The sequence below is a fragment of the Pygocentrus nattereri genome, chromosome 2 (genome assembly GCF_015220715.1).
Source record: "Pygocentrus nattereri isolate fPygNat1 chromosome 2, fPygNat1.pri, whole genome shotgun sequence".
NCBI classification, from domain to species: domain Eukaryota; kingdom Metazoa; phylum Chordata; class Actinopteri; order Characiformes; family Serrasalmidae; genus Pygocentrus; species Pygocentrus nattereri.
This window is the reverse complement of record NC_051212.1, coordinates 8,211,899-8,220,637: the sequence shown is the minus strand read 5'-3', so window position 1 is coordinate 8,220,637 and position 8,739 is coordinate 8,211,899. Positions and strand designations below refer to the sequence as shown.

General features: G+C 42.0%; 1 protein-coding gene across 1 annotated transcript in view; it reads right to left on the bottom strand.

The window, feature by feature from the left end:
• The window catches only part of LOC108441960, a 126,246-nt gene that overhangs the window by 76,098 nt on the left and 41,409 nt on the right, over positions 1 to 8,739 (bottom strand). The gene's annotated exons all lie outside the window — the stretch shown is intronic.

The following is an 8,739-nucleotide window of genomic DNA, read 5'->3' as shown; positions in this document are numbered from 1 at the left end:
TCCTAGAGTGTCACTTCCTATTTCCCCCGTTATATCAAAAACAGGACCGCTGAACAGCAGAGGGCGCCCGTGAGTGCGTCCACAATGAATGGGAGTGAATGGAGCTCAACAGCTAAAAACAAAGAGTTAAAATAGCTTCTTTAACTTTAGAAAGTAGAAGGATGTATGTCACAAAAAAAACAAACAAATCTCACCGATATGTTTCCTTTTTTCTACAGCAAACGGGTTTTGGGCAGCAGGGGGCGGGCTTTACTGCTAGAGCGTGATGATTGATGGGTGGGCAGAGCAGCTCATTGGCTGTCCGCACTCAGTAATGTCATGAACATACATGAGGCGTCGTTTTAAACTCCTGTAACTCGAGGTTAAAAGCTCTTAACACTATAACAGCGGTGTTAAAAGGTTTTATGCTGATCAGGAAATTATTTTATTCGTTTCCATTAAAAATGTTTCAGCATTTATAAACTATGATTTTGCTCAAATGCTCATCAACCCATTCATTTTGGACTCGCTCGGGAGCGCCCTCTAGCGTTTGAGAAAACCGGAAGACTGCAGAGAGTGGGAATTCTCCTTTCTCCATGCTCTCTGGTCATAGTTGTGACAGGCTTACATTTAGTTAGTTCCTGATTCTAGTTTGGTCCTTGCTTGATGCTTCAACTCATGTGCCGAAGCCCAGCTGCTCGCTAACGAAAGCAACTGCAAAGAGTATCACAAGAATCGCCGAGCTGTATCAGTGAGAGCGAGAGGCTACGTTTTAATCAGGTTTATTTTGAGGAAAGCCACATCCTGTCTAAATATTACCTGATTTTTTACCACTATTGTCTTATTTTCATTGCTCTTATTATGTATTTGTTTGTTTATGTATTATTCGTATTCGTAGTTTAATTATGATTATTTTACTATTATTTTAGCCGTTCATTCATTTTTAATTTGTTTTGACCCTGTTCTCCTTTTATTTTATTTTGACTAACTTTTACACTTTAGCTATATTTTCGTGATTTTTATTGTATTTTTTATGTATTTTTATTATTATTTATACTTAGCTGATTTAAGTTTTTGGGTGGCGTGGTGGGTAGCGCTGTCGCCTCACAGCGAGGAGGGCCTGGGTTTGATTCCCCGGCCGGGTGACCGGGGTCCTCTCTGTGTGGAGTTTGCATGTTCTCCCCGTGTCTGCGTGGGTTTCCTCCAGGTTCTCCGGTTTCCTCCCACAGTCCAAAGACATGCAGTCAGGCCGAGTGGACGTGCTAAATTGCCCCTGGGTATGAGTGTCTGTCTGTCTGCCCTGCGATGGACTGGCGACCTGTCCAGGGTGTATCCTGCCTTCAGCCCGACGACCGCTGGGATAGGCTCCAGCACCCCCCCCCCAACCCTGACGGAGAAGCGGCTTAGAAAATGGATGGATGGAAATTTTACTTTTATTACTTGCTATGTTTTTACACATTATCAATCCCTTGCTCTGTATCAACACGGCACCACTGTAAACAAGGGTCACCCTCAATGCTCTCTGAGATTAAATAAAGGTTGATTGATTGATTGATTGACTGATTGATTGATTGAGTGATTGACAGTTATTAGGGTGCGTTCAGACTTGGTAGATTTGGTTGGATTAAAGCCAACTCTGGTGAAACTGTTCTGTTAGTGCGGAACATCCTCAGCTGCCATCCTCAGCAGGTCAGTCTCGTTGTTCTTTGGTTTGTGGGAAAGACGAGTCAACGCCACTGACCACCCTGACGCTGCTGCTGCGGCACAGACTCTGTCTAATCAGTGCCACTTCTAATCATGTGCTTACCCCCTTTCCTGTGTCAGATATTACATTTCATACTAATGTTAAAGCCTTGTTCTCTGTTCATGTTGCTCCTTTCTTATTGTTTTGCTATCCGGTGTGGAGCAGAGGAGGATGGGTTCCCCTTCTGAGTCTTGGTTCCTCTCAAGGTTTCTTCCTCCCGCCCTTAGGGAGCTTTTCCCTTGCCACCGTCTCCACTGGCGACGCTCATGGGATTTTTCTGTAAAGCTACTTTGCGACAACACCTGTGTAAAAAGTGCTGTATAAATAAACATGGACTTGAGTTTCGGATGCTGTTTTGACACGTGCATGTGTTCTATCAGCTCTTCATAAGCTCTGAAAGGCAGGTTTGAAGCCATTATGAAGCACTCAATACACACATTTGACTGCACATATAAATTCTATTATATATTTACTTCATTTTGTAGAAGCGGTGAGCCACTCGAGGCTCTTACAGGGATTTCATTCACAACACAAGGAGTCTCGTGGCTTATTGCTCTAATATCACAAAACAAGACATAAAGAAAGCATAAACGATTCAGAGAGTTTAGTGGGCAACTTCACAGCTACTGTACAACCTTTTATGTCCGTGTGAACACGAAGCAAACCAGAACTAAAATGCAATGATGTGTCATTTTCTGCTTTGGTCTGGACCACATGTGTCAGGCTTCAGTCCACGCGGGCCAACGCACTGCAGACTTCAGCACATCATTAAACACACCTGATTCAGCTCATCAGCAATGGGGCTAAACGCTGATATCCACAGCATTTTGGCTCGGAAGTGTCCCCCAGCCTAGTCTGGAACTCAACTACAACTATAGACACACCCTTATTGGCTGCATTAGTCAAAACAGTCTGGAAAAGAAAGCTCTTTAGGTAAAATCTGCTCTTCGTCCCAAGGAAGACTCTCCAAAGGACACAAAGCTGAGGTTTGAAGAAGACACAGCTGCTTTATGATAAACCAAACCTTTCGTCTAACTTAACTACAGCAATGGACGAAGTACACAACCCATCTACTTGAGTTAAAGTAGAGACCCCCAAGGTAAAATATCCCTCCAGTAAAGTAGAAGTTCCTCCCTTTAGACCTCCACTTGAGTAAAAGTACTAAAGTATTTACCTTCAAATGTACTTAAGTATAAAGTAAAAGTACTAAAAGAGTAATTCTGGCTCTGATCTGGTCCTGTTATCATTTTTATAACCAGACTGGCTTCATGAACTCATTTCAGGTGAAAGTCCTCCAGCGTCTCTCTTGGTAAACCAGTCTTTTAATAGAACGTCATTAATTAGTGACACTGACGTCTATTAAAATGATCAGAAGCACAAAACACTGAAGGTAAACAGTTTCCATCAGGGAGAACCGAGTGGCTCTGAAATCACTTTTTACACACAAGCAAAGTTTCAGTTTCAGATTTATTTACAACTTAGTTCCAAGTTTAAGTTGAATAAAAACTGGCTTTAAACTCAGGATCACAGATGAGCTACTTTACTATGTTGATCTGTAGGCGTCTGTTCATAAACATAAACCAGCCCAAACTAATTTACTATAAAATGAAATGGTGTTTGTAGAAATTCAGAAAAAAGCCGCGTCAGTCTCGACTGCATATGTGGACATATTTCTATATTGTGCTCTATTTACACAAAGTTAGGTTAGTTCATCATTTATGTTGAACAGACTCTCCCAAAGTTTTACGCTGCTGCGCTGACGTTGAACCGCGTGCTGCACTGGGTCGGTATGACCAACAGGTCAAAACCAGCTCTAAACAAAGTGACCGCTGGGCCCTGATTGGTGCTCTGGCTTTGCGCTTCTTGCGTTTTGACATGTTACATTTTTATACACACAGAAACCAAAAGGAACCACAGATTTCTCAAAATGTAGGAGGAAAAAGTCGGATATTAGACTCTGAAATGTAGTGGAGTGAAAGGAAAAAGACGCCCAGAAATGGAGAAACTTCAGTACAGATACACCAAAAAATACTAAAGTACAGAAACTAATTACATTTACTCAGTTACTCAGTTACTGTCCTTGACGTCTAAAGTAACAAAGAAAATTAAAATTTCAAAAGAAGACAAACTGCCCCCAAACTTCTGATAGACAACGTTGAACTCATTTTACCCCACATCCCTCCAAGAACGCTGCTGAACTGCACTGATCTGCTCTGGAAGTTCTTGTCTAAATAAATCATTTACGTCCAATTCGTGTACAAAGAAGAAATAAAAGATTTCCTGTTCTGCGACTGAAAGAGAAAAATAAAAAAAACAAAGCGCATTTCAATGAGGACAATCCGGCAACTCAGCGCAGAATAAAAACTCCCTGTCGTGAAGGCGTGAGGGTGACAAAAGCGTCCAGATCGAGCCGGGGGAAGCAGAGGCCAGCCAAGAGCCGCCCCACGCCCCCCGTTTCCATAGGGCCTTTAGAGCCCTTCAACCGGAGGGCATTATTTCAGCCCACAGCGCCTCCACAACCCTCACGGGCAAAGAGGGCGAGACGAGAGGAGGTGCTACTGGCTTCAACCGCAATTTTCATACAAATGAGCTTTCGCTGTTTCCTCACTGCACAAACCAGGAGGGGAACACTCGGCCACTGTATTACACAGCAGTCATGCCGGTGCACATCGCGTGACTACTGAAATATCTTAACCCTCTATTGCATGAACTGTTACTTAAACATGAATGTAAAATTGCTTAAATAATGGAAACATTTAAAAATATATATATTTATTTTTTTTAAAGTGGGGTATTTTTTAAAGTGGGCCATATGGCAACAATGCGCAATCATACCATAGAAATAGAAACCATAAAAAAAGCAGCATAAAATCAAAATCTTCTCTAAAAACATCTTTTTATTAAAAACAAATCCAACTTATACTCAGTAAAACGTACGACCACATTTTCGCAAATAGTGCAAATTAGTACAGTTTTCAATTGGTATTCGGAATAAATGGTAATAACATCATACCAAGAATTCCTGGTCATGTGATGTCATGAAGCATTTGTCCTTTCAAAGTAAAAGGAAACACAGATTTTATGTCACTGCTTTTTAGTAAAATTGAGATAAAGTCATTGTCGCCATATGGCAGCACCGTGCAACAGGGGGTTAAAGGGCCCATATCCTCTATGGCACATAGCACACTGTATGTGTCTATGACAGAAACCTGGAACTGTAGCCCTCTCATTCAAATACAGCCTTGAAATGGTCGTAAGAGCAACACTGTCAGCACCTTCAGCAGACCACCCTGGACAGAGCTGGCAGGAAACAGCAAAAACAGCAGCAAAGAGGAGCTCAAGTTCCCCTCGAGAGCCTCCACTGCAACAAGAATCCTCAAGCTGCATGAACGAGACCAAGAGTGATAGGCTACAAACACTATATGGACCACTGACTGTGTAGTGTATATACATGATATGTTCATCTGTAAAGAGTCTGGACTCCACCAATCCACAGCCAGACAGACTGTGTACAAATGGAGGAAGTTCAAGACCAACAAAGGAAGTGGAAGTGGGTGACCAACAAAGATCAAACCAAGAGCAAGGCATGTAGTCTGTGAGGTCACAAAGGAACCCAGGGTAACTTCTAAAGGCCTCAGAGTGGCTAACGTTAATGTTCACCATCAGGAGAACGCTGAACAGCAATGGTGTGTGTGGCAGTGCTGCAAGGAGAAAGCTGCTAATCTCCAACAGGAGTATTGCTGCCCATCTGCAGTTTGTTAAAGATCACATGGACAAGCCAGAAGGCTATGGGAACAATGTTTTGTGGATGGATGGAGACCAAAATAGATCTTTTTGGCTTAAATGAGAAGCGTTAAGTTTGGTGAAGGGAAAACACTGAATTCCAGCATAAGAACCTTATCCCCTCTCTGAAACATGGTGGTGGTAGTATCGTGCTTTAAGCCTGTTTGGCTGCATCTGGGCCAGGACAGCTTGCCTTCATGGAACAATAAACTCTGAATTATAGTAGTAAATTCTAAAGGAACATGTCAGGATATTTGTTCGTGAGCTGAAACTGAAAAGAATGTAGGTGATGCAGCAAGACAACGATCCTAAGCACACAAGTCGTTCTACCAAAGAAAGAAGAATAAAGTTAATGTTTTGGAAAGGCCAAGTCAAAGTCCTGACCTTACTATACAAATGTTGTGCAAGGACAAGAGGCAGTTCATGGGAGGAAACTCAAAACCCGAGTTGAAGCTGTTTTGTATGGAGGGGCTAAAATTCCACCGAGCTGATATGCAGGACGAGTCAACATTTACCGGAAACGTTTAGCTGCAGTTGCTGCTACACAAGAGGGTCAGACTCACTCCCAGACACATAATATTGGATCATTTTCCTCAATAAATAAATGATCAAGTCTAATATTTTTGTCTCATTTGGCCAATTTAGGTCTCTTTAGCTGCTTTTAGGACTTGTGTGAAAATCTGATTCAATTTTAGGTCAAATTTATGCAGAACCAGAAAATTCTAACGGGTTCACAAACATAAAAAAGTCAAAAAGTTAATCATGCATCATGTAAATGATATGTTAATGAGGTGCTCGTAGGCTGGCGCTTGATTTCATGCGTTGAAGCTGCTTTGACGTTTGTGCTCAAATCTCTGCTAATTTCCATATCATAGTATGTCATATGACAATTTCATGAACCAGAGGCGGAGTAGTTTGTGTGTCTTCAAAGGATGTCAAACCTGAATCTTTTTTTTATGCAATATTATTTTGATGAAGATTATTTTGTCCGCTAATAAAATTATGCTAAAATTAAGATTAAAAACTAAGAAAATGCACTGAAAAATCCAAACAGGATAACTTTATTTTACATACATTTAATAGGGGACTATGTAGTACTTTACAAGTCATTTTCTGGCACATACCAAGAACCTACATAGTAAGTGCCAAGTTTGTACAGCATAGAATGTCATGGTAAATACGTAGCCTTAACAAGTAATATTGGCAAATTATACACCAATTAATACTAGTAAGTGCTACTCATCTACTATTACATTCTAAGTAAGTACTGGTGTACATACCTGATACCTTTTTTTATATGTATGTGCAAAGCATCATCATCATTGTCATCATCATCATCATCATCATCATTAAATGCTTAGAGCTGATACGGTAGGTAGGGTCCAGGAAGCAGTTGGGAGAGCAGAGAATCCCAGACGCCCCTGTCACCCACAACTTCCTCCAGCTCCACCCCAAACTGCTCCCAGGCCAACTTGGAGATATAATCCCTCCACAGGTTCTTGTCCCAGTAGGCCGTGCCTGGTACACCACTGAGCCCTTAACCCTCGGTTTTACCTGTTCACATCAGAGGGTGTCCCAGTTGTTGTTGAGATCGAGGGGTAGGGCGAAGTGTTAGGGCTACATGGCCCTCCAAACAGAAGTTTTTCAGACGCTAATCGGAGTGTTATGGAAAAAAAAAGGAGAACCGGCAAGGTGGCAGCACAAGCGACCAAAGAAACCCGCAAATGTGAGAATTTTCTCTGTTAAAAATTTACAGTAATCACTGTATTTTCTTAGTCTAATGTCATTTCTATGTATTTTGGTCCTTTTCTTCAAAGAAAAGCTTAAAAATCACTAATAGCATGCTAATGTCTCGGTAGCTAGCTTAGCTAACTTTCCCGTTCCACCTTAAATAGTCCAGCAGTTCTGACGCCTGACGCTCCAGAATGTAACTGCTGCTCCATTTAAGGTGGAACGGGAAAATTTGAACAAGAAGCTGGAGAATATCTGGGATTAGGCTCTACTGTACTGTAAAACAAAGTTCTACCGAAAAACTCCTTCTGTAGAAGCAAATCTGAGCCAATAAAACAAATATGATTCATATTTTAATGGTTTGACAGGTCTACTAAACACCTCAGCAGAGAAATAAATAAATGCAATTAGTGGACCGACAGATCTCCACAAAATGCCGGGTGTTTGACTGAATTAAATAATTAAGTAACTAACCTAGTCATACAGTAAGGCCACAACTGATAAACAGACTTGTGGGCTTGTTTGGACCCTCAGCAGAAGCAGATAAGTCTGGGTACTGGACATCTAAACAGTTAAAGCCTCAACTCCATTAACTAGTTCATAAACACATCTCATCAGTCCACTAGCCTAAATAAGCACAGAATGGACCATATGGCGTGTGGGGGTCATTTCATGCTACATCAACCTTTATCCAGCATTAGGGCTGAGTGAATATCATCATAAACATCTCTCTGACCTCCAGCCTCTCTCATACAGCTATGAGGCCTAATCCCGTTCCATCCCACCCACACCAGTTCACGGACCACTGGGGCTACAGGCAGGGATCAGAGCCATTACAGAGGATGAGGTTTAAAAATCTGACCAAATGCCAGCAAACAGCACCACTCGACTGCTGGGTCTCACCAGCGGACATCCAACAGCGCGAACACTGACGCACTGAGCATCTACATGCTGTGGTTTTCCGGGATATTCTGTGCGCTGACCTCGATGTTAATGGAAACAGGATGGTGGAAAACTTAAAATTCGGAGCACAAAGCTGGACCAGTGAGCGAAACCTTAGCAAAGAGAGCTTAGAGCTCTTTTCAAAACAGTTCGGTATACAGTAGAACCATCTCTAGCACATTCACCATCAATCTGAAGAACCCTTTCATGATGCAAAGAACCCTTTAATCAAGCAAAGGGATATTCAAAAGTTCTTGGTTCAATACATGGTTCTGTGTAGAATCAATTTCTTTACTTAAACATTTCTAAAGAACCATCTTCTTGGTGTTAAAGTAACAGGATGTGGCCACTTCCACCTTCTAAAGTGAGAAAGTTCAGGAGATTACTGTCCCATGCAAATCCAGTCCAGCCCAGCCATCGCATTGCGTTTAGCCAATCAGGCAAATGTAACCGGTACTTATTACAAATCTCGCCTCGTCCCGTCCCTGTGTGTGCATCTCTCACTCGCCTCAGTGCTCATTGTAATGCACAGATCTGATTGGCTGAGTAGCGTCACCCGT